A 26,031-nucleotide genomic window follows, 5' to 3' on the forward strand; every position below is an offset into this window, starting at 1 on the left:
GACCTTTGATGGCCATTCATAAACCATTTGAATAGATGTGACTCTTGGGAATTATATTCTGAAAATCCCCTCTGGTAATCAATTACAAGACTTGTGTAATCGATTACAAGTTTTAAAAATTTGAATTAAAACGTTCAATAAACTGCTGGTAATCAATTACCATCCATGTGTAATCAGTTACACGTTATAAATTTTGAATTCAAATTTCTAGTGACTGTTATAAACATCTTCAGCTGCTGGTAATCGATTACCAGAGAGAAAATCTCAATTTGAAATGATAGAACTCTTTGGTCAAACCTTTTGTTTTTTCAATTTGGAAACTTCTTCCTAAACATTCTAGAGATCAACTTGATCATATATTTTGATTTTCTTGGATTCTTGTCTTGAATAAAACTTAGAAGCACTTGATCCCTTAGCATCATCAAGACATCAAAACATCTTGCTTCTACATAGGAGTCATTTGACTTAATCCATCAACTGAAAAATCCTTCAACTATTTCTCGTCCTTGGAAAATTCTTTTTGCAAGAATCAACTGCTTCTTTCATTCTTCCTCACTACGAGGTTGTGAAAACAAGACAACAATTGGTACCTCTAAGCCCTACACTGGGGCAATGAAAGGCACCATGCATAAACCTCAAACGAACCTAGGGGCAGATTAGAAGTTCTCACCCAATAGGTTCCTTGCTACAAGGTCATGACGAAAGACAATGATTGTACCTCAAAGTCTTACACTGGGGCAACGAAAGGCACCATGCAAAAACCTCAAGCGAACCTAGGGGCAGATTAGAAGTTTTCACCCAATAGGTTCCCAACTACAAGGTCATGACGAAAGACAACGATTGTACCTCAAAGCCTTACACTGGGGCAACGAAAGGCACCATGTAAAAACCTCAAGCGAACCTAGGGGCAGATTAGAAGTTCTCACCGAATAGGTTCCCAGCTACAAGGTCATGACGAAAGATAACAATTGGTACCTCAAAGCCTTACACTGGGGCAATGAGGGGCATCGTGCATGAGCCTCAAGTGAACATAGGGGCAGATCAAAAGTTCTCACCCGTCGATGTTTTTAAACAAGAAAAAAAAGGAGGGGGAGACAAACCCTGGAATTTCAATAGATGGATTAAACGTCAAACGACTCCATTGTCGTCATTCCAAAATGGTCAAGTGACTAAATCAAACAGAATATACACTCTGAGGGAGTTCCCGGAGAGATTTGCAAAAGATCGGATAAGGTTGCATGAATTATCACCTTTTTCAAAAGGACAGTCAATCTGTGTTTTCCAAAAAAATTAAATCAAAATCAAAATCACAAAATAGGGAAAGAATGTCATGAACATTGTACAACTTTCCATTGCATTGCATTGTTTCATATGAGGTCAGCATTACCAAATTTCACGACAAAGGTTGCATGCATCTGCATCCCTAAAAATCATGTTAACTGCATAGATTTCCTACATCTCGTGTCCAATCTTTTTGGATGACTGGCCCTCTCAATGAGTCGATCTCTTGTTTTCTCATAAAGGTGGACCCTTGGGTACTAGTACCTATCACCTTTAGAGGACTGTATGTCCTCGCCATCAGAGGACTGCACATCCTCGCCTGCAGAGGGCTGCACGCCCTCGCCTTTAGAGGGCTACGCGTCCTCATTTTCAGTGTGCTCCATATCCACACCTTAGGAGAATATAAGGTCCTTTGCCCTTAGATGCTTAACCGAGACTTGCACTCCCGGTTAAGGGGCCAGTAGTTTCCTTTTATCAGTTCTTGGGCCATCCCCTGATATTGGAAGGCGACCAACTATGCGAGCACATCCAGAGAGGGAGGCTATCACGCATCTACTATGCATACCGGGGCAAGATTTCACCCGTGCCGCTGCAAAAAGACGAGTGCGGATCATGCGCAACAACATGACCACTCTTACATGGATATGGATGACGTCGCTATTTAGCAACATTCTGCCCAGCAACCACAATGCCAATCTCCCCCTGCAGATGTATCAGTTGGTCTGTGCCGTCATGACATAGGTAAGTATGCACATGGCTCAATTGATTTCTGATGTCATCTATTGTTTGCAGGGATCGCGCCCACAAGACACCCAGTGGACCCGGAGAAGTCCAACAGGGCCCTGGGGTTTCCAGCTCTGGTTATGGGCCTCTGTAGTCCTACAGGGTGCCCGTCCCCCCCAGCGAGGTCATGCTATCGTGACATAGGTAAGTATGCACGTGCCTCATTTGATTTCTGATGTCATCTATTGTTTGCAGGGATCGCGCCCACAAGACACCCAGTGGACCAGAAGAAGTCCAACAGGGCCTTGAGGTTTCCAGCTCTGATAACGGGCCTCTGTCAATTCTACGGAGTGTCTGTCGCTCCAACAAGGTCATCAGGCCCCCTACTAATTGAGCTTTCATCAAGAAGTACTACGTCCCCAGGCAGGCGCAGGGCGAAACACCACAGCAGCCTGGGGATGGCCGGTAGCGGGCAACAGACGCACCGCCATCACCTCTAGAGTTCACCTCAGCTCATCCACAAAAAGGTTAGAGCGTTGCTTACGACCCATGGCCGACCAATAGGCGACCAAGTCCAAAGCCAAAGGTAAGCAAAGTACTAGGTCTGTGACCGACAAGCCATCAAGCGTCCAGCTCAAGACGTTAAAGAAGCGCTACTAGGAGGCAACCTAGTAACTTTTAAATCTCTGCATGTTTGATCACCTTTGTTTCTCAAGTAATAGTAGGACACACCTAGTTGCTCATGATCCTAGGAATTTAAATAAAACAAGCACAAGCTCGGAAGGTAGTCATACCTCACAAAAAAATATATGTATATATGTATGTTTAGGTAGAAAAATACCTTGTGCACAAGCACTAGGTCTGTTTGTGTAAATTCCCGACCGTATTATCACAATGTCGTAAATGGGATGCTTGAGTGCCCACCTGGATGTGGCCATGACTAATTTTGCACGTTGTTTCCAAATCATCATTGTCGCGCGTGCCTTGTGGAATAATATGGAAGTTCGGCCCGAGAACGACACCTTGACACCCAAATTTGTTTGAACCTTGGGCTATCAAAAGAATCCTCATCCTTTCCCCCAAAGCAAAGGACAGCGAAATCTCATCTCCTCGAGGGAGAGCGAATAGAATGCTAAAACCCGATTACCTAAAGAAAGGAATGGAGAAAGAGAAGTGAAAAGAAAGAAAAGGAAGAAATGGAAAGAAAGAAAAAAAAGATGAAAACAAAGAAAAGAACAATAAAAAAGAAAGAAAAAGAAGGATTCTCGATCGAAGATCGAAAGGAAGTGAAAAAGGAAAAGATCAGAGGAAAACAGAGTAATTCCCGATCAATGAAAGAAAGAGAACAAAAATTCTTCAAGCCAGATAAATTTTCGGCAAGGTAGGTGACTGCCGGCAAAGGAAAACCCATTTTTGGTGGTTCTTCCTTTCAGATTGCCACTCAAAAATCATTCTCGACTGGCAATATCCCGCCCCACATAAACAAAGAGGAAAAGACCGGAACACCCAGTTTCCTCTCAAAAAACACTACCCTCGAGAAAATCCTATTGATCCGTGATCGTACGTGTGATCTTTGATTCGATAGGAAATCGTGTGCAAAATAAAGTCGTGGTGCAGTAATGGTTTGGGATTAGGGTAAAACACTTGCCTGTGTGAGTTTTTATACACTATGAGTGATTAATTCCCAGTTTCAGCTTAACCTGATGTTTCCCCTGAATGTTCATTCAAAAGCTAAAAGTTGCCATCCTGCCTTTCATTTTCGGGTACAAGGAAGATTACCCTTGGCATAAGTATATTGTTGTTCTAAGACATGGTGCTCTCGCGAATGATTTATTTTTCTTTGCAAAAAGTATTTTTGCCCTTTTTAGGTGGAAAAAACCCGGTGGACCATTCGGTCCTGCTACCCCTTTTTCGGAGCACCATGAATTGCGTTTTCGTTTATGAATCCTCAACCCACGAGTTTGGAGCTATGCGTAGTGATTCCTTAGTGCAATTCTCAATTCTCAACCTTTTTTCGGAGCCCTATGAATTGCGTTTTCATTCATGCGTCCTCCACCCACGAGTTTGGAGTCACGCGTAGTGATTGCTTAGTTCAATTCTCCATTCTCAACCCTTTTTCGGAGCCCCATGAATTGCGTTTTCGTTTATGCGTCCTCCACCCACGAGTTTGGAGACATGCGTAGTGATTGCTTAGTAAAATTCTCCATTCTCAACCCTTTTTCGAAGACCCATGAATTGCATTTTCGTTCATGCATCCTCCACCCACGAGTTTGGAGTCATGCGTAGTGATTGCTTAGTGCAATTCTCCATTCTCAACCCTTTTTCGGAGCCCCATGAATTGTGTTTTCGTTCATGCATCCTCCACCCACGAGTTTGGAGCCATGCGTAGTGATTGCTTAGTGCAATTATCCATTCTCTACCCTTTTTCGGAGCCCCATGAATTGCGTTTTCGTTCATGCATCCTCCACCCATCAGTTTGGAGTCATGCGTAGTGATTGCTTAGTGCAATTCTTCATTCTCAACCTTTTTTTCGGAGCCCCATGAATTGCGATTTCGTTCATGCGTCCTCCACCCCCAAGTTTGGAGCAATGCGTAGTGATTGCTTAGTGCAATTATCCATTCTCTACCCTTTTTCGGAGCCCCATGAATTGCGTTTTCGTTCATGCATCCTCCACCCACGAGTTTGGAGCCATGCGTAGTGATTGCTTAGTGCAGTTCTCCATTCTCTACCTTTTTTCGGAGCCCCATGAATTGCGATTTCGTTCATGCGTCCTCCACCCACGAGTTTGGAGCAATGCGTAGTGATTGCTTAGTGCAATTCTCAATTCTCTACCCTTTTACGGAGCCCCATGAATTGCGTTTTCGTTCATGCATCCTCCACCCACAAGTTTGGAGTCATGTGTAGTGATTGCTTAGTGCAATTCTCCATTCTCAACCTTTTTTCGGAGCCCCATGAATTGCATTTTCCTCCATGCATCCTCCACCCACAAGTTTGGGGTCATGCGTAGTGATTGCTTAGTGCAATTCTCCATTCTCAACCCTTTTTCGGAGACCCATGAATTGCATTTTCCTCCATGCATCCTCCACCCACGAATTTGGAGTCATGCGTAGTGATTGCTTAGTGAAATTCTCCATTCTCAACCTTTTTTCGGAGCCCCATGAATTGCGTTTTAGTTCCTGCGTCCTCCACCAATGAGTTTGGAGCCATGCGTAGTGATTGCTTAGTGCAATTATCCATTCTCTACCCTTTTTCGGAGCCCCATGAATTGCTTTTTCGTTCATGCATCCTCCACCCACGAGTTTGGAGCCATGCCTAGTGATTGTTTAGTGCAATTCTCCATTCTCTAAATTTTTTCGGAGCCCCATGAATTGTGTTTTCATTCATGCATCCTCCACCCACGAGTTTGGAGCCATGCGTAGTGATTGCTTAGTGCAATTCTCCATTCTCTACCCTGTTTCGGAGACCCATGAATTGCGTTTTCGTTCATGCATCCTCCACCCACGAGTTTGGAGTCATGCGTAGTGATTGCTTAGTGCAATTCTTCATTCTCAACCTTTTTTTCGGAGCCCCATGAATTGCGATTTCGTTCATGCGTCCTCCACCCCCAAGTTTGGAGCAATGCGTAGTGATTGCTTAGTGCAATTATCCATTCTCTACCCTTTTTCGGAGCCCCATGAATTGCGTTTTCGTTCATGCATCCTCCACCCACGAGTTTGGAGCCATGCGTAGTGATTGCTTAGTGCAGTTCTCCATTCTCTACCTTTTTTCGGAGCCCCATTGTCATACCCTAATTTCGTCCGGGGACCTTTGCTTGATGACATGCGACCATTCTTTGGTCCTTGTGAGGTGCTTGGCACCCATCATTAGGAATTTATGAAATTCCAGGACATGCCGAAAAACCAAAAAAATGTTGATGCACAATCCGTAAGTTTCCGTGACACATCGGAAATCAAATGGAAGCATCGTTGCATAATTAAGTGAGGTTCCGTAACATTCCGTAAGTCAAAAAGGGGATGATTATGTAATCCGCAAGGTTCCGTAACATTACGGAAAGAAAACAAGTATCGTTACGAAATTCGTAAGTTTCCGTAACTTTACGAAAAAAGAATGTGTACTTAGTAAAAATGGGGGTGCAAATAGCACCCAGGCCCATTTGGGCCCTCCAGAAGCTTCCTCCAGAAGGCGGTTGCTTCTGGAGAAGGCGGTTGCTTCTGGAGGAAGCAACCCTGCTCGCCTGGGCGAGCTGAGCTCGCCTGGGCGAGCTGGGCGGCAACCACCTCCCCTATTTTGCTATAAATAGGGGAGGAATGCAAGAAGAAAAAGGGCCAGCCCCTTAGGCACTTCTCTCTCTTTCGAATTTGCTTGGAAAAATTATTTCCGTGAAGAAAATCTAAGCCGAGGCGCTTCCGAAACGTTTCCGTAACGTTTTCCGTGAGGAATCTCGCAAAGGTTTGAACCGTTCTTCGACGTTCTTCATTCGTTCTTCATCGTTCTTCGATCTTCAAACGGGTAAGTACCTCGAACCAAGCTTTTCGATTCATTCTATGTACCCGTAGTGGTCCACATTGTGTTTCGTGCATTTTTATTCTCGTTTTGTTTACTTTTTATACCCCCTGTTGACGTGCTTAAGCCATTTTTCTTAAGTCGTTTCTCGCTTAACTTAAAAATAAAATAAATTTCCACCGAACGTTTGAATTGTATTATCCATTAACTTCGGTTAAAATAAATTCCGACCGTTCGGTCGTGCCGTAACCACGTTGGAAATCAAAAAGAGGTAAAAAATAATATAAATAATCAAAAAACATCTTTTAGTAAAATAAAGCGGAAAATCAATCGGACGTTTTCTCTTTGGGATTTCTCATTCTTAATCGAATTGATTAATAACTAAGGTGAAACTAAGGCTAAAATCAACTCGCCTAGTCAAGCTCGTCCACAAAAATAGGCTTTTTGAAGTTCGTCATTTCAATTTCTCACTAAGTAAAATGGATCATTTTTAAGGTCCAACGCCTTAAAATGATCACCTCTTAAAAGTAAAAAAAGAATCACTTGATAAGAAAGAACTACGTAGGTCTGAGTTCCTCATTGAGGATACGTAGGAGCAAAAGCCCCGCTTTTGTCGACCACCCCAAGAGATCGTTAATGGTCCAATGCCTTAACGTTTCTCTCCTTTCAAAAACAAGAGATCGTTAATGGTCCAACGCCTTAACGTTTCTCTCCTTTCAAAATCAAAAGACCGTTTAATGGTCCAACACCTTAAATGACCTTTTTGTTCAATAAAAACATATTTTGCAAAAAGGACAAAAACAACTTAACCAATCACTTTGTTCCGAAAGAACTACGTAGGTCTGATTTTCTCATCCCAAATTGAGGAATACGTAGGAGCAAAGGGAAACACCCTTGTCGACCACAAAAAAGGAAAAATATAAAAAGGGTATAAAGGATATAAGAACATAAAAGGGAACATAAAAATCAAAGTCATGTTTGCACATTCGATTAAAGGCTGCCGTCCCTTGGGACGGGCGTGTGGGGTGCTAATACCTTCCCCGTGCGTAAATACAACTCCCGAACCTTTCACTAAAAAGTTCGTAGATCGCGTCTTTTCCGGTTTTTCCGACGTTTTCCTCAAATAAACGTTGGTGGCGACTCCGCGCGTATTCCTTTCGTGGAACACGCATCCCGCGAGTCACGCGTCGCCCTCCCGCCGAAGGGTAGGTTGCGACAGTTGGCGACTCCACTGGGGACTGTTTTTTAGAGAGTTAGGCCATTTGATCTTGTGCAATGTTTTATCATGACTTTCTCCTTTGTTGGTTTCCCTTTATTTGTCTTATGTTCTTGTGTATATAAACTTTTTGTTGCTTTTAGTGTGTTTTAGAATGTATGCATGAGGTAAATATTTATTCATTTGATGCGACACTATATGCGCACACTGTGAGTGAAAAAGGGCCCTATACCCGGGTTCATGGGAACATAAGGAGTGGACGTCAATCTGTGATCATGCTAGGTCTCCGACTTGCTTGATTACAGTGAACCCTCATCTAGAGCTTTTCTCTTTGAAAACCTATTGTTGCTAGTAGTCCCTACTGCTACAATATGTTCTTCAAAGGGGATGATACCTCTAGAAACCATCAAGAGAGATATAACTACCTTGGGATTATTGCTAAAAGTCTAGTTAGTTCTCTCCCTTATAGGTCCCTTAAATAGGGGCACGAAGCAAACACGCTGCGTGCCATTTTTCACACTGCCATGCATGAGTATCATATACCCTTTTGCTTATGTTCGGTAAATATTGTCATACTGTGCACATTCCCGCATTGTGTCTTTTGCATAGGCATTGCATATGGGTTCTGTCTTGATCCCTACTGTAAACAAACCAACGGAGGGTCCGTGTCGCCTTCTTAAAAACGTGCGTTGGGGCATTTCGCTACCCCTAGACGTCGTATCTAAGAAGGGGACAAATTCCCCGGACCCCCGCATTCCTAGATTGCATCTGTGTCATATGCATTCCATCATGCATTCATCCATCCCACCCATGAGATATCGGAGTTTTGATTCGCACTAGATTTTATTTCACTTTAGTAAAACATGGGATCAAGTCAAAAGCCTTCGCTTAAAAAGAGGTTTTATCAAGTCAAAATCAAGAGCTTAGAGGTCACCAGTTTACGAAAGTTGGGTCAATTAATGGGTCAACTTCAACGGCAAGCCTTCCGCAAAGCCTATGGTAAGCATTTGGGACCTAGCTAGGGTAGAAGTCTCCATGGAACCAATTGCCTCCCTCGCCCAGTATTATGATCAGCCGTTGAGGTGCTTCATCTTTGGGGACTTCCAGCTATCACCAATGGTGGAAGAATTTGAAGAGATCCTAGGATGTCCTCTAGGGGGAAGGAAACCATACCTCTTCTCAGGGTTCTACCCCTCATTGGCCAGAATTTCTAAAAAAGTCCAAATCTCGGCGCAGGAATTAGACCGCCAAAGGCAAGTCGAAAATGGGGTGGTCGGAATACCGAGAAAATATTTGGAGGTAAAAGCAAGAATCTTGGCAGAAAAAGGCGAGTGGACCCCATTCATAGATATTCTCACACTGTTGATTTTCGAGGGAGTCCTCTTTCCAAATGTGGATGGGTTGGTGGACCTGGCAGCGATCGACGTTTTTCTCACCTATCATAACCACAAGGAAAGTCCGGTTGTCGCTATGCTAGCCGACCTATATGACACCTTCAACCGAAGATGTGAAGAAAGCAATGCAAGGATTGTTTGCTGTACTCCAGCTCTCTATGTGGGGCTGGTTTCACACCTTTTTCTCCAAGAAGGTAGGCCCGTCTATCCGCTACAAGGTTACCGCTCGTGCGTCGAAAAAGGAAAGGCGAATTGGGACCAACTCTTGGCTAGCATGGAGGGGCGTCTGTTAATTGGTTTCCTCGCTAGAAGGAAGGAAGAATCAGGATTCTATCTTCATGCGAAGGATGTCCAAATGTTCTCTTGATGGGAACAAGGGGTTGTATTAATTATAATCCCGTCCTCGCCATAAGACAGCTTGGCTACCCCATGAGAGAAGTGCCATCAGATGAAAGCATCATGCCTTTCATCGCATGGGGTTTCAGTGACCACAAACGCGAGGGTACTCCAAGGAGTTCGCAAGGCATGGGATGCGGCGTGAAGAAAGGACAGAGAGCTTAGGGGAAGCAGTAATGGGATCATCGGCGGCTATCATAAGTGGCTGAGAGTCCGAACACAAGGATTGGATTGGCTCCCAAATCTAAAGACTGTGAGGGACGATGAGGTTAAAGCTTCAGAAGAAAGTGATGAGGTACAAGCTCTAAAGGCAGAGCTTGAAAGAGCCCGAGTAGTCGAAGAGAAGTTCAAGTCCATAGCCATCAAAGTCTGAAAAGAGTATGATGAACTAAGGGACGTCAATATGGCCACCGCTGAAGCCTTGGAACGAGAAACCAAGAAGGCCCGAAAGGAAGAACACGTGCAAGCAAAGTTTTGAGGGGCTTTATAGGGCAGCAATAGTAAGCTCAAGCTCCGAAGAGGTGAAAGGAATCATCACGGGTCAAAGGCATGATCTTGAAGGACGAGCTAAAGGCTTACCTTAGGTCGAAAAGAAATTTGTCCCAACAGTTAAGCGAGACTGAAGGGAATATGTGGGCCGTCATCGATGAGTGCAAAGAGAAGCTAAATCTAGCGGCGACTCACGAGCAAAGGCTAGAGGATGAGTATGCCAAGATATCAGCAGAAAGCGAAGCAAGGTAGAGGGTAATTGATTCATGGCACCAAGAGGCAACAATGTGGACGGACCGATTTGCTCTTACTTTGAACAGGAGTCAAGAACTTCCCCGATTGCTAGCCAAGGCCAAAGCAATGGCGGACACCTACTCCGCCCCCAAGAAGATCCACGGACTTCTCAGCTATTGTCCACATATGATAGACTTAATGGACCATATGATTAGAAACCGCTAGGAAGTTTGTATTGTCGCTCAGATCTTGACTAGTTATAACTTTTTGAATAAAATGAGTTTATCCCACGTTTTTACTCCAAAAATCAGTGCGAATCAAATCACTCCCGCATTTTATCTCTAGCATGCATTGTATGTTGGTCTCGTCCTTTGTCACGGGAAGCCGAAAGGTCCATATCACCTTCTTAATTGTACACATGGGGCACTGCGCCCCCAAATGCGCAAGTAAGAAGAGATAATTTTCTAGGCTCTCGTGTCCGTAAAATGCATTCATATCATGCATCGCATAAGCATCTCTTCATAACATCATAATGGACATATCCTGCATTTGTCCGTTATCATATTCCAGCCTCACATTTTGCATGAGTCATGGCATCATCATGCATATGCGTTCAACAAACTTTTTGGTCTGCAAAATTGCATACCATTTGTTTTCATGTTTGCTCATCCTTGCGTTTTCCTCTACAAAACAAAAACAAAAAAGGGGGAAGCGTGAAATTTCACACTACATTCTTAGTTTCATGTGTTAGGCACCATGAGCCAACCATGTTGGGATCATAAACCCGTTTCACTTAAAAACAAAATAATTGAACATGGTACCTAATGCATGGTTAACTAGGATATGGTGTTTCTTCGGGCATCTCAATTTCATAATTACATTTTCCGTGCATAAGCTTAAAGTATGCCCGAGTCATTCATCCCTATGAGATGTTGTTGAAGTATTGGCGATCAGAATTGCCATTCCTTGGATTACGGGGTTGAACCAAGCTCATGCTTTTACAAAAAGGTTCATCAAGTCAAGTTGAAATATGGAAGTAACCGTCTTGCAAAATTGGGGCAAAAGATGAATCGAGTCACATCACTGCTTCGTTTACTGCCAAACATATTTAGGATTGTTTATGTCCTTGTTACTTCCAGTTTCACCTTGACAAAGATGTCATGGACCATGTTGAAAATCTAAATTGATTCAACCCCATATCCTGCGTAAAAATTCGCAATACTTCAACTGTACATCATTCGCATACATCCATGCTTTTCATTGGTTGCATTGCTCATTGCATTCTTTCGTTGAAAAATAAAATAAAATAAAATAAAATGAACTTAATCATTGTTATAAAAAAGAAAAGGACACGCTTTACGGCACCCTTACCGAACTCGTGCTAGAGCTAGAGTAATGGGTGAAGCAGAGGAGGTGCAAGAGAAGATGAAGGCCGACATGGAGGCCATGAAAGAGCAAATGGCCACAATGATGGAGGCCATGATGAGCATGAAGAAGATAATGGAAGCCAATGCGGTTATAGTTGCCGCTACTAGCGCTGTCGCTAAGGTGAACCCGATGCTCCCATCTGGCCTCAAGCAAATGAATCATCCAACCTCAAATATGGTAGGCAAAGATTTGGGAAGTACGGATGACCCCATGATGTGCAAATTCAAAACAAGCACGCCTTCCCGCCATATGGTTTGCCTCCCAAACTATACACCACCCAATGTGGTGTACATTCCCAATGAGGATGTCAATAACTCGACTCCCATACTTATTAAGAGCCAACAACCTCAAACTGATCATGCACATGTCTCTTAAACCGTGGGGGGGACACATGAAATTCCCCACCACAATCTAGCCGACTTCGAGCCTTGCCTCGGATATGCCACGGAAGGGCAAGCAGTTGGTGGTATACCCCTACAAAACCCTTTGGAAGGCCCTCAGTATCACCCACAACTACACCTCTTGCATTCCACGACAAGTAAAAACCCTCATGCTATGACAGAAATGGGAAAGTTGGATCATCTAGAGGAAAGGCTCAGGGCCATTGAAGGAGGTGAAGATTATGCCTTTGCTAACCTAAAAGAGTTGTTCCTAGTACCCAATATCATCACCCCTCCCAAGTTCAAGGTGCTGGACTTTGACAAGTACAAGGGGACTACTTGTCCCAAGAACCATCTAAAGATGTATTGTCAGAAGATGGGGGAATACGCAAAAGATGAGGAATTGTTGATACATTCCTTCCATGAAAGTCTTACTGGGGTAGCTGTTACCTGGTACACTAACTTGGAACCTTCCCGAGTCCATTCTTGGAAGGACCTAATGGTTGCCTGTGTTAGGCAGTATCAGTACAATTTTGATATGGTTCTGAATAGGATGCAACTACAGAACATGTGCAAAAAGGGGGACGGAGCTTTCAAAGAACACGCCCAAAAGGTGGAGGGATCTGGCGGCCCAGGTGGTACCCCCAATAATGGAAAGGGAGACGATAATCGTGATGGTAGACACATTATCGGTACTCCACTATGAAAAGATGGTGGGCTACACACCTTCAAGTTTTATAGATTTGGTCTTCGCCAACAAAAGGATCGAAGTGGGTCTGAAAAGAGGCAAATTTAATCATCCTTCTTGGACGAATGAGGAAACTGGGGCAAATAAAGAGGGTGAGGATGAGGGAGAAACCCATGCTGTAACTGCCATTCCTGTACGGCCAAGTTTCCCACCAACCCAACAATGTCATTACTCAGCCAATAACAAACCTCCTCCTTACCCACCACCCAGTTATCCACAAAGGCCATCCCTAAATCAACCACAAAGTCTGTCTACCGCACTTCCAATGACGAAGACCACCTTTAGCACAAACCAAAAAAAACACCAACCAAGAAATGAATTTTGCAGCGAAAAGCCTGTAGGATTCACCCCAAATTCCGGTGTCATATGCTAACTTGCTCCCATATCTACTTGATAACGCAATGGTAGCCATAACCCCTGCTAGGTTCCCTCAAACCCCCATTTTTCTGAGGATATGACTCGAACGCAACATGTGCATATCGTGGGGGAGCCCTGGGGCATTCCATTGAGCACTGTATGACCCTCAGGCGTAAGGTGCAAGGTCGAATTGATGCGGGCTGGCTGAAATTTGAGGAGAATCGCGTGTAAATCCTGACATTGACAAGAGATGCCACACATGGGGCAATTTTGAAAACTGTTGTTAGATGTCTCTAATGACTCATCAGGATTTTCAAGTGCAAGCCATTGGTCAGTTTGCTCAAGCGACCTGTGCTCCTGAGTTTGGACTTCCAAGACCGTTCAATCAGAGATTACTCGTCTTGCACGTTGGTGGGGTTGCCGTAAAGCAACGAGCAAAGTTCAAAACAAATAAGTTTCAAAATAAAAAATAAGTTTCAAAATAAAAAAATAAAAAGGCATTTGATTGACTGTGTTTTCAAGTAAAAATATAGACGTTCATGTGACCTCATTTTGTCTTTTTAGAGAGAAGTGAGTTATCAAGAATAGGATGTTGGACAAATGGCCTCAGTTACCTTAAGAAAAAGGGGGGTTGAATTAAGATGCAAAGACTATTCCCCAATTGAACTATCAATCTCTCTTTTCGAATTAACAATGGACACAGGGATAACCCTTCCCTTATGTTCAGGAATCCTCTACAATAAGAGACTCTCAGTCTCTTAATCCCTTTTCAGAAGTAAGAAGAAGGGAAGAAGAAATCTCTCTTAAAAGGGATAGATTGTACAATGAAGATCAATCAAAATTCCTTATTGAATAAGCAAGTGGTTGACCAAGGAATCTTTTCGAGAGGATAAGACATTTCAGTTCAGAAAAACTCTTGATCTTTCGAGAGGATAAAACTGTTTGGGCAATGAAAACTCTCTTTAAAAACATTTGAATGGCCATTCATAAAACATTTGAATAGATATGTCTCTTGGAAATTATTTTCTGAAAATCCCCTCTAGTAATCAATTACAAGACTTATGTAATCGATTACAGGTTTTAAAAATTTGAATTAAAACATTTTCAAACTGCTGGTAATCGATTACCAGAGAGCAAATCTCAATTTGAAAGGATAGAATTCCTTGGTCAAACCTTTTGCTTCTTCAATTTGGAAACTTCTTCCTAAGATTCTAGAGATCAACTTGATCATATATCTTGATTTTCTTGGATTCTTGTCTTGAATAAAACTTGGAAGCACTTGATCCTTTGGCATCATCGAAACATCAAAACATCTTGCTTCTACATTGGAGTCATTTGACTTAATCCATCAACTGAAAAAAATCCTTCAACTATTTCTCGTCCTTGGAAAATTCTTTTTGCAAAAATCAATTGCTTCTTTCATTCTTCCTTACTACGAGGTTGTGAAAACAAGACAACAATTGGTACCTCTAAGCCCTACACTGGGGCAACGAAAGGCACCATGCAAAAACCTCAAGCGAACCTAGGGGCAGATTAGAAGTATTCACCCAATAGGTTCCCTCCTACAAGGTCATGACGAAAGGCAACGATTGATACCTCAAAGCCTTACACTGGGGCAATGAGGGGCACCGTGCATGAGCCTCAAGTGAACATAGGGGTCGATCAAAAGTTCTCACCCATCGATGTTTTTAACAAAAAAGGGGGGACAAACCCTAGGATTTCAATGGATTGATCAAACATCAAATGGCTCCATTGCCGTCACTCCAAAATGGTCAAGTGACTAAATCAAACAGAACACGCACTCTGAGGAAGTTCCCGGAGAGATTTGCAAAAAAATGATAGGATGAGGTTGCATGAATTATCACCTCTTTCAAAAGGACAGTCAATCTGTGTTTTCCAAAAACATTAAATCAAAATCAAAATCACAAAATAGGGAAAGAATGTCATGAACATTGTACAATTTTCCATTACATTGCATTATTTCATATGAAGTCTGCATTTTCCGCATTTCAAGACAAAGGTTGCATGCATCTGCATCCCTAAAAATCATGTTAACTGCATAGATTTCCTCCATCTAATATCCAGTCGTGTGGATTTGGGATGACCGGCCCTCTCGATGAGTCGATCTCTTGCTTTCTCATAAGGGTGGACCCTTGGGTATTTGTACCTATCACCATGAGAGGACTATATGTCCTCGCCATCAGAGGACTGCATGTCCTCAACTTGAGAGGGCTACACGTCCTCACCTTGGGTACTAGTTACCCTCACTGTTGAAAGGACTACACGTCCTCGCCTTGAGAGGGCTACACGTCCTCACCTTGGGTACTAGTTACCCTCACTGTTGAGAGGACTACACGTCCTCGCCTTGAGAGGGCTACACGCCCTCACCTCGGGTACTAGTTACCCTCACCGTCAGAGGACTACACGTCCTCGCCTTGAGAGGACTACATGTCCTCACCACCAGAGGGCTGCACGCCCTCACCTCCAGAGGACTATAAGTCCTCGCCTTGAGAGGGCTACACGCCCTCACCTTGGGTACTAGGTACCCTCACCTTCAGAGGACTACATGTCCTCACCTTCGTAGGGCTACACGCCCTCACCTTTAGAGGACCACACGTCCTCACCTTCAGAGGGCTACACGCCCTCGCCATCAGAGGACTGCATGTCCTCACCTTCGTAGGGCTACATGCCCTCACCTTTAGAGGACTACACATCCTCGCCTTCAGAGGACTGCACGTCCTCACCTTGAGAGGACTAAACGTCCTCGCCTTGAGAGGACTACACGTCCTCACCATCAGAGGGCTGCATGCCCTCACCTCCAGAGGACTACATGTCCTCGCCTTGAGAGGGCTACACGCCCTCACCTTGGGTACTAGTTACCCTCACCGTTGAGAGGACTACACGTCCTCGCCTTGAGAGGACTACGCGTCCTCACCATCAGAGGGCTGCACGCCCTCACCATCAGAGGACTACACGTCCTCGCCTTGAGAGGGCTACACGCCCTCATCTTGGGTACTAGTTACCCTCACCGTTGAGAGGACTACACGTCCTCGCCTTGAGAGGACTACACGTCCTCACCATCAAAGGGCTGCATGCCCTCACCATCAGAGGACTACATGTCCTCGCCTTGAGAGGGCTACACGCCCTCACCTTGGGTATTAGTTACCCTCACCGTTGAGAGGTCTACACGTCCTCGCCTTGAGAGGACTACGCGTCCTCACCATCAGAGGGCTGCACGCCCTCACCTCCCGAGGACTACATGTCCTCGCCTTGAGAGGGCTACACGCCCTCACCTTGGGTACTAGTTACCCTAACCGTTGAGAGGACTACACGTCCTCGCCTTGAGAGGACTACACGTCCTCACGATCAGAGGGCTGCACGCCCTCACCTCCAGAGGACTACATGTCCTCGCCTTGAGAGGGCTACACGCCCTCACCTTGGGTACTAGTTACCCTCACCGTTGAGAGGACTACACGTCCTCGCCTTGAGAGGACTACATGTCCTCACCATCAGAGGGCTGCACGCCCTCACCTCCAGAGGACTACATGTCCTCGCCTTGAGAGGGCTACACGCCCTCACCTTAGGTACTAGTTACCCTCACCGTTGAGAGGACTACACGTCCTCGCCTTGAGAGGACTACACGTCCTCACCATCAGAGGGCTGCATGCCCTCACCTCCAGAGGACTACATGTCCTCGCCTTAAGAGGGCTACACGCCCTCACCTTGGGTACTAGTTACCCTCACCGTTGAGAGGACTACACGTCCTCGCCTTGAGAGGACTACACGTCCTCACCATCAGAGGGCTGCATGCCCTCACCTCCAGAGGACTACATGTCCTCGCCTTGAGAGGGCTACACGCCCTCACCTTGGGTACTAGTTACCCTCACCGTCAGAGGACTACACGTCCTCGCCTTGAGAGGACTACACGTCCTCGCCGTCAAAGGATCATGTGCCTTCACCTTTGTAGGGCTACACGCCCTCACCTTCAGAGGACTACATGTTCCCCATTTTCAAAGGGGGGCATGCCCTCACCTTTAGAGGATTGCACGTCCTTGCCATCATAGGACTACACTCCCTCGCCTTCGAAAGGCAACATGTCCTGAACTTCAGAGGGCTACACGCCCTCGCCTTTAGAGGACTACGCGTCCTCACTTTCAGTGGGCTCCATATCCACACCTTAAGATAATTTAAGGTCCTCTGTCCTTAAATGCTTAACCGAGACTTGCACTCCCGGTTAAGGGACTAGTAGTTTCCTTTTAACGGTTCCTGGGCCACCCCCTGATATTGGAGGAGGGCCAACTGTGCGAGCACAACCAGAGAGGGAGGCTATCACACAGCTACTATGCATACTGGGGCAAGATTTCACCTGTGCCGTTGCAAAGAGACGAGTGCGGATCATGCGCACCAACATGACCACTCTTACATAGATATAGATGACGTTGCTACTTAGCAACATTCTGCCCAGCGACCGCAATGCCAATCTCCCCCTGCAAAAGTATCAGTTGGTCTGTGTCGTCCCGACATGGGTAAGTATGCATATGGTTCAACTGATTTCTGATACCATCTATTGTTTGCAGGGATCGCACCCACAAGACACCCAGTGGACCCGGAAAAGTCCAACAGGGCCCTGGGGTTTCCAGCTCTGGTTACGGGCCTCTATCAGTCCTATAGGGTGCCCGTACCCCCCGGCAAGGTTATGTCATCATAGGTAAGTATGCACATCGCTCAACTGATTTCTGATTTCATCTATTGTTTGCAGGGATCGCGCCTGCAAGACACCCAGTGGACCCGAAGAAGTCCAACAGGGTCTTGGAGTTGTCAAGCTCTAATTACGGGTCTCTATCAGTTCTATGGAGTACCTGTAACCTCCAGCAAGGGCATCAGGCCCCCTACTAATCGAGCTTTCATCAAGAAGTACTGCGCCCCCAGGCAGGCGCAGGGCGAAACACCACAGCAGCATTGGGATGGCCGGTAGCGGGCAATAGACACACCGCCACCACCTCTAGAGTTAACCTCAGCTCATCCGCAAAAAGGTTAGAGCGTTGCCTACGACACATGGCCGACCAGCAGGCGACCAAATCCAAAGCCAAAGGTAAGCAAAGTACTAGGTCCGTGACCTACAAGCCATCATGCGTCCAGCTAAAGACGTTAAAGAAGCGCTACTAGGAGGCAACCTAGTACCTTTTGAATCAATGCTTGTTATTTGATCACTTTTTATAGTAGGATGCACCTAGTTGCTCATGATCCTGGGGATTTAGATAAAACAAGCGCAAGCTCGGAAGGTAGTCATACCTCACAAAATATATATATGTATGTTTAGGTAGAAAGATACCTTAGATATGCATGTATGTAAACAAAAAATACTTCACAAAATATATATATGTATGTTTAGGTAGAGAGATACCTTAGATGTGCGTGTATGTAAACAAAAAAATACTTCACAAAATATATATATGTATGTTTAGGTAGAGAGATACCTTAGATGTGCGTGTATGTAGCAAAAAAAATACCTCACAAAACATATATATGTATGTTTAGGTGGCAAGATACCTTGGATATGCATGTATATAGCAAAAAAAAATACCTCACAAAAATATGCACATGTTTAGGTAGCAAAATACCTCATGAAAAAAAAAGAAAAAAAACAACAAACAAGAAAAAGAAATAAACAAATGAAAATAGAAAAGAAAAAAATGAAATGAATGAAATGGAAAAGAAAAAGAAAAAGAAAAAGAAGAAGGCAAGTAAGGAAAAAGGTGGAAAAAGAGAAAATAAGTTGTCAAGCTGAAAAACCGACATGCTTTTGAAAAGAGACGATTTCCAACTTTTCTTTGAAAAAATTCATTCATTGATCATAACCAATTTTTGGAAAATGTGTCTACACCTGAAGGGTGAATGCTGTGAAATTTCCCCGGACGCCCGAAATGGACTCGGATGAATGCCCAAATTGATAAAAGAACATATTTTGGAAACATTGGGTTGATTTAAAATAGAGGAAATGAATCCTGAGCCCTAGCATCACATGACCATAAAAATTTGACACTTGAGTGTCCGCATAGGTGCATGCATGACCAGTTTTGCATAAAGTTTCCAAATCATCATTTTTGCATTTGTGTCATGGAAATAATGTGGGGCATCCCTTTTATCCTTGAACCAAACCAAGTCCTGACATGTATCATGTCTAGCCATTCTACAAGCTTTGAGCCAAAATCCTGACTCACCATAAACCTTGACCCAAGGTGAGAATGCCAATCCTTATCCTCGGAAGCAAAAAAAGAGGAGAAGAAAATTTCCAATCAAAGGAAAAAGGAGAAGAAAATTTCCAATCAAAGAACAAGAGAAAGAAAATTTCCAATCAAAGGAAAAAAAGGAAGCAAAGAAATTCCCAATCAAAGAGTGGGAGAAAGAAAAAAAGAAAAGAAAGGAAATTCCCAACCAAAGAATGGGAGAAAGTAAAAAAGAAGAAAGCTCCTGATCGAAAGAAAACAGAAGAAATGTGCAGAGAGGTCTTTGGACCGGACAATATCTGAACAATACAGAATTGTCACCAAATGAACGAAAAAGGAAGGAAAGGAAACCACGACCTAAAATGGTCTTCTCCCTTTAATTACCAACCAAAATCCCGTGCGCTAGCGACCCTTTTTTCTCGCCCCGCACTAAACAAAAAAACAGAAAAAGAAAAAGCCAGGAAAATCAAAAGCCAAAAACACATAAAAGCCGAAAGAAGAAACCACCAAAAGAACCCATTCCCAAGGGAAGCCCTATTGATCCATGATCATGCATGTAATTTTCGATTTGATAGGAAATAATTTGCAAAGTCAAGTCATGACATATCTATGGTTCGGAATTAGGATGAAACACTTACCTGTGCGAGATTGATACACTTTGAGTGGATTTCTTCTATTTTTGTCGAACCCAGTGTTTCCTCTAAATGGTCATTTAGAAACGAAATGCTAACATCCAAAATCTCATTTATGGTTATGGGAGATTTCATCAGCAGACTCTCCTTCCCCGGTAGGCGCATTGTTTTTCACTCAAAAAAGCATATGCTGCTCTAAATCAGTTGGAATATTTGTCTCTTTGCTAAAGCATGTTTGCTTTTTAGTGGAGAAAACACCGAGACTTTTCAAGTCTCACAAGTTGTCCAGAACTACGTAGGTCTGAGTTCCTCATTGGAGGATACGTAGGAGCAAGAGCCTCGCTTTTGTCGACCACACCGCCTTTTGTTGCCATGACTCAAGAGCTGGTAGCCCGCGGAGACACCTTACGGTTATCCGCACCTCGTCATTCAGTGATCCCAAGTATGGTTCACGAGCAGAGACCAATGTGGTCATCTGCGCCCTTTCCGGAGATGTCAGCATTTTCCGATGGAGACTTTTTAAGTCTCACAAGTTATCCAGAACTACGTAGGTCTGAGTTCCTCATTGGAGGATACGTAGGAGCAAGAGCTTTGCTTTTATCGGCCGCCCCATAATCTTTGTCATACTGACCCTGAGGTCATGTGACGCGCACCTTTTTGTCATCCAGAGGCGGCGGGCCCGATGACAAGCAGAGACCAAGTTTGGTCATTCTGCACCCATGATACGCGGAGATACCTTATGGTTATTCGCACCCTTTTGTCATCCAGAGGCGGCGGGCCCGATGACAAGCAGAGACCAAGTTTGGTCATTCTGCACCCATGATACGCGGAGATACCTTATGGTTATTCGCACCCTTTTGTCATCCAGAGGCGGCGGGCCCGATGACAAGCAGAGACCAAGTTTGGTCATTCTGCACCCATGATACGCGGAGATACCTTATGGTTATTCGCACCCTTTTGTCATCCAGAGGCGGTGGGCCCGATGACAAGCAGAGACCAAGTTTGGTCATTCTGCACCCATGATACGCGGAGATACCTTATGGTTATTCGCACCCTTTTGTCATCCAGAGGCGGCGGGCCCGATGACAAGCAGAGACCAAGTTTGGTCATTCTGCACCCATGATACGCGGAGATACCTTATGGTTATTCGCACCCTTTTGTCGTCCAGAGGCGGCGGGCCCGATGACAAGCAGAGACCAAGTTTGGTCATTCTGCACCCATGATACGCGGAGATACCTTATGGTTATTCGCACCCTTTTGTCATCCAGAGGCGGCGGGCCCGATGACAAGCAGAGACCAAGTTTGGTCATTCTGCACCCATGATACGCGGAGATACCTTATGGTTATTCGCACCCTTTTGTCATCCAGAGGCGGCGGGCCCGATGACAAGCAGAGACCAAGTTTGGTCATTCTGCACCCATGATACGCGGAGATACCTTATGGTTATTCGCACCCTTTTGTCATCCAGAGGCGGCGGGCCCGATGACAAGCAGAGACCAAGTTTGGTCATTCTGCACCCATGATACGCGGAGATACCTTACGGTTATCCGCACCCTTTTGTCATCCAGAGGCGGCGGGCCCGATGACAAGCAGAGACCAAGTTTGGTCATTCTGCACCCATGATACGCGGAGATACCTTACGGTTATTCGCACCCTTTTGTCATCCAGAGGCGGCGGGCCCGATGACAAGCAGAGACCAAGTTTGGTCATTCTGCACCCATGATACGCGGAGATACCTTACGGTTATCCGCACCCTTTTGTCATCCAGAGGCGGCGGGCCCGATGACAAGCAGAGACCAAGTTTGGTCATTCTGCACCCATGATACGCGGAGATACCTTACGGTTATCCGCACCCTTTTGTCATCCAGAGGCGGCGGGCCCGATGACAAGCAGAGACCAAGTTTGGTCATTCTGCACCCATGATACGCGGAGATACCTTATGGTTATTCGCACCCTTTTTTCATCCAGAGGCGGCGGGCCCGATGACAAGCAGAGACCAAGTTTGGTCATTCTGCACCCATGATACGCGGAGATACCTTACGGTTATCCGCACCCTTTTGTCATCCAGAGGCGGCGGGCCCGATGACAAGCAGAGACCAAGTTTGGTCATTCTGCACCCATGATACGCGGAGATACCTTACGGTTATTCGCACCCTTTTGTCATCCAGAGGCGGCGGGCCCGATGACAAGCAGAGACCAAGTTTGGTCATTCTGCACCCATGATACGCGGAGATACCTTACGGTTATCCGCACCCTTTTGTCATCCAGAGGCGGCGGGCCCGATGACAAGCAGAGACCAAGTTTGGTCATTCTGCACCCATGATACGCGGAGATACCTTACGGTTATCCGCACCCTTTTGTCATCCAGAGGCGGCGGGCCCGATGACAAGCAGAGACCAAGTTTGGTCATTCTGCACCCATGATACGCGGAGATACCTTATGGTTATTCGCACCCATTCTTTTGCTATCTGTAAGACAGAACGCTTGATAGCATGCAGGGGCTGACACAGTCTTCTGCACCTTTTGTTCCTCCGGGAACAACAAAGTCATTTACATGCGGAAATTTCATGGTCGCCCGCGACTCTCGTCAACCGAGAGGAGCGAAATTAGTGTCATACACTGATTTTCGGGGACCTTTGCTTGATGACATGTGACCATTCTTTGGTCCTTGTGAGGTGCTTGGCACCCATCATTAGGCAATTTGTGAAATCCTAGGAACGACAAGTCACGGTCACCCGCGACTCTCGTCAACCGAGAGGAGCGAAATTAGTGTCATACACTGATTTTCGGGGACCTTTGCTTGATGACATGCGACCATTCTTTGGTCCTTGTGAGGTGCTTGGCACCCATCATTAGGCAATTTGTGAAATTCTGGGAACAACAAGTCATTTGCATGTGGAGATTTTATGGTCACCCGCGACTCTCGTCAAATCGAGAGGGACGAAATTAGTGTCTTATCTTTACTTTTCTTTTATCTCCAATAAAAGACAAGTAAAGAGGGGCAACTGTCATACCCTAATTTCGTCCGGGGACCTTTGCTTGATGACATGCGACCATTCTTTGGTCCTTGTGAGGTGCTTGGCACCCATCATTAGGCAATTTATGAAATTCCAGGACATGCCGAAAAACCAAAAAAATGTTGATGCACAATCCGTAAGTTTCCGTGACACATCGGAAATCAAATGGAAGCATCGTTGCATAATTAAGTGAGGTTCCGTAACATTCCGTAAGTCAAAAAGGGGATGATTATGTAATCCGCAAGGTTCCGTAACATTACGGAAAGAAAACAAGTATCGTTACGAAATTTGTAAGTTTCCGTAACTTTACGAAAAAAGAATCACCAAAAAACAGCAGAGGGGGGTGTACTTAGTAAAAATGGGGGTGCAAATAGCACCCAGGCCCACTTGGGCCCTCTGGAATATTCCTCCAGAAGGCGGTTGCTTCTGGAGGAAGCAACCCTGCTCGCCTGGGCGAGCTGAGCTCGCCTGGGCGAGCTGGGCGGCAACCACCTCCCCTATTTTGCTATAAATAGGGGAGGAATGCAAGAAGAAAAAGGGCCAGCCCCTTAGGCACTTCTCTCTCTTTCGAATTTGCTTGGAAAAATTATTTCCGTGAAGAAAATCTAAGCCGAGGCGCTTCCGAAACGTTTCCGTAACGTTTTCCGTGAGGAATCTCGCAAAGGTTTGAACCGTTCTTCGACGTTCTTCATTCGTTCTTCATCGTTCTTCGATCTTCAAACGGGTAAGTACCTCGAACCAAGCTTTTCGATTCATTCTATGTACCCGTAGTGGTCCACATTGTGTTTCGTGCATTTTTATTCTCGTTTTGTTTACTTTTTATACCCCCTGTTGACGTGCTTAAGCCATTTTTCTTAAGTCGTTTCTCGCTTAACTTAAAAATAAAATAAATTTCCACCGAACGTTTGAATTGTATTATCCATTAACTTCGATTAAAATAAATTCCGACCGTTCGGTCGTGCCGTAACCACGTTGGAAATCAAAAAGAGGTAAAAAATAATATAAATAATCAAAAAACATCTTTTAGTAAAATAAAGCGGAAAATCAATCGGACGTTTTCTCTTTGGGATTTCTCATTCTTAATCGAATTGATTAATAACTAAGGTGAAACTAAGGCTAAAATCAACTCGCCTAGTCAAGCTCGTCCACAAAAATAGGCTTTTTGAAGTTCGTCATTTCAATTTCTCACTAAGTAAAATGGATCATTTTTAAGGTCCAACGCCTTAAAATGATCACCTCTTAAAAGTAAAAAAAGAATCACTTGATAAGAAAGAACTACGTAGGTCTGAGTTCCTCATTGAGGATACGTAGGAGCAAAAGCCCCGCTTTTGTCGACCACCCCAAGAGATCGTTAATGGTCCAATGCCTTAACGTTTCTCTCCTTTCAAAAACAAGAGATCGTTAATGGTCCAACGCCTTAACGTTTCTCTCCTTTCAAAATCAAAAGACCGTTTAATGGTCCAACACCTTAAATGACCTTTTGTTAAAAAAAAAAACATATTTTGCAAAAAAGACAAAAACAACTTAACCAAACGCTTTGTTCCGAAAGAACTACGTAGGTCTGATTTTCTCATCCCAAATTGAGGAATACGTAGGAGCAAAGGGAAACACCCTTGTCGACCACAAAAAAGGAAAAATATAAAAAGGGTATAAAGGATATAAGAACATAAAAGGGAACATAAAAATCAAAGTCATGTTTGCACATTCGATTAAAGGCTGCCGTCCCTTGGGACGGGCGTGTGGGGTGCTAATACCTTCCCCGTGCGTAAATACAACTCCCGAACCTTTCACTAAAAAGTTCGTAGATCGCGTCTTTTCCGGTTTTTCCGACGTTTTCCTCAAATAAACGTTGGTGGCGACTCCGCGCGTATTCCTTTCGTGGAACACGCATCCCGCGAGTCACGCGTCGCCCTCCCGCCGAAGGGTAGGTTGCGACACCCATGAATTGCGATTTCGTTCATGCGTCCTCCACCCACGAGTTTGGAGCAATGCGTAGTGATTGCTTAGTGCAATTCTCAATTCTCTACCCTTTTACGGAGCCCCATGAATTGCGTTTTCGTTCATGCATCCTCCACCCACAAGTTTGGAGTCATGTGTAGTGATTGCTTAGTGCAATTCTCCATTCTCAACCTTTTTTCGGAGCCCCATGAATTGCATTTTCCTCCATGCATCCTCCACCCACAAGTTTGGGGTCATGCGTAGTGATTGCTTAGTGCAATTCTCCATTCTCAACCCTTTTTCGGAGACCCATGAATTGCATTTTCCTCCATGCATCCTCCACCCACGAATTTGGAGTCATGCGTAGTGATTGCTTAGTGAAATTCTCCATTCTCAACCTTTTTTCGGAGCCCCATGAATTGCATTTTAGTTCCTGCGTCCTCCACCAACGAGTTTGGAGCCATGCGTAGTGATTGCTTAGTGCAATTATCCATTCTCTACCCTTTTTCGGAGCCCCATGAATTGCGTTTTCGTTCATGCATCCTCCACCCACGAGTTTGGAGCCATGCCTAGTGATTGTTTAGTGCAATTCTCCATTCTCTACATTTTTTCGGAGCCCCATGAATTGTGTTTTCATTCATGCATCCTCCACCCACGAGTTTGGAGCCATGCGTAGTGATTGCTTAGTGCAATTCTCCATTCTCTACCCTGTTTCGGAGACCCATGAATTGCGTTTTCGTTCATGCATCCTCCACCCACGAGTTTGGAGTCAAGCGTAGTGATTGCTTAGTGCAATTCTTCATTGTCAACCTTTTTTTCGGAGCCCCATGAATTGCGATTTCGTTCATGCGTCCTCCACCCACGAGTTTGGAGCAATGCGTAGTGATTGCTTAGTGCAATTATCCATTCTCTACCCTTTTTCGGAGCCCCATGAATTGCGTTTTCGTTCATGCATCCTCCACCCACGAGTTTGGAGCCATGCGTAGTGATTGCTTAGTGCAGTTCTCCATTCTTTACCTTTTTTCGGAGCCCCATGCATTGTGTTTTGTGCTGACTGAATAATTAAA

The sequence above is a fragment of the Glycine max genome, chromosome 6 (assembly GCF_000004515.6).
Source record: "Glycine max cultivar Williams 82 chromosome 6, Glycine_max_v4.0, whole genome shotgun sequence".
NCBI lineage: Eukaryota > Viridiplantae > Streptophyta > Magnoliopsida > Fabales > Fabaceae > Glycine > Glycine max.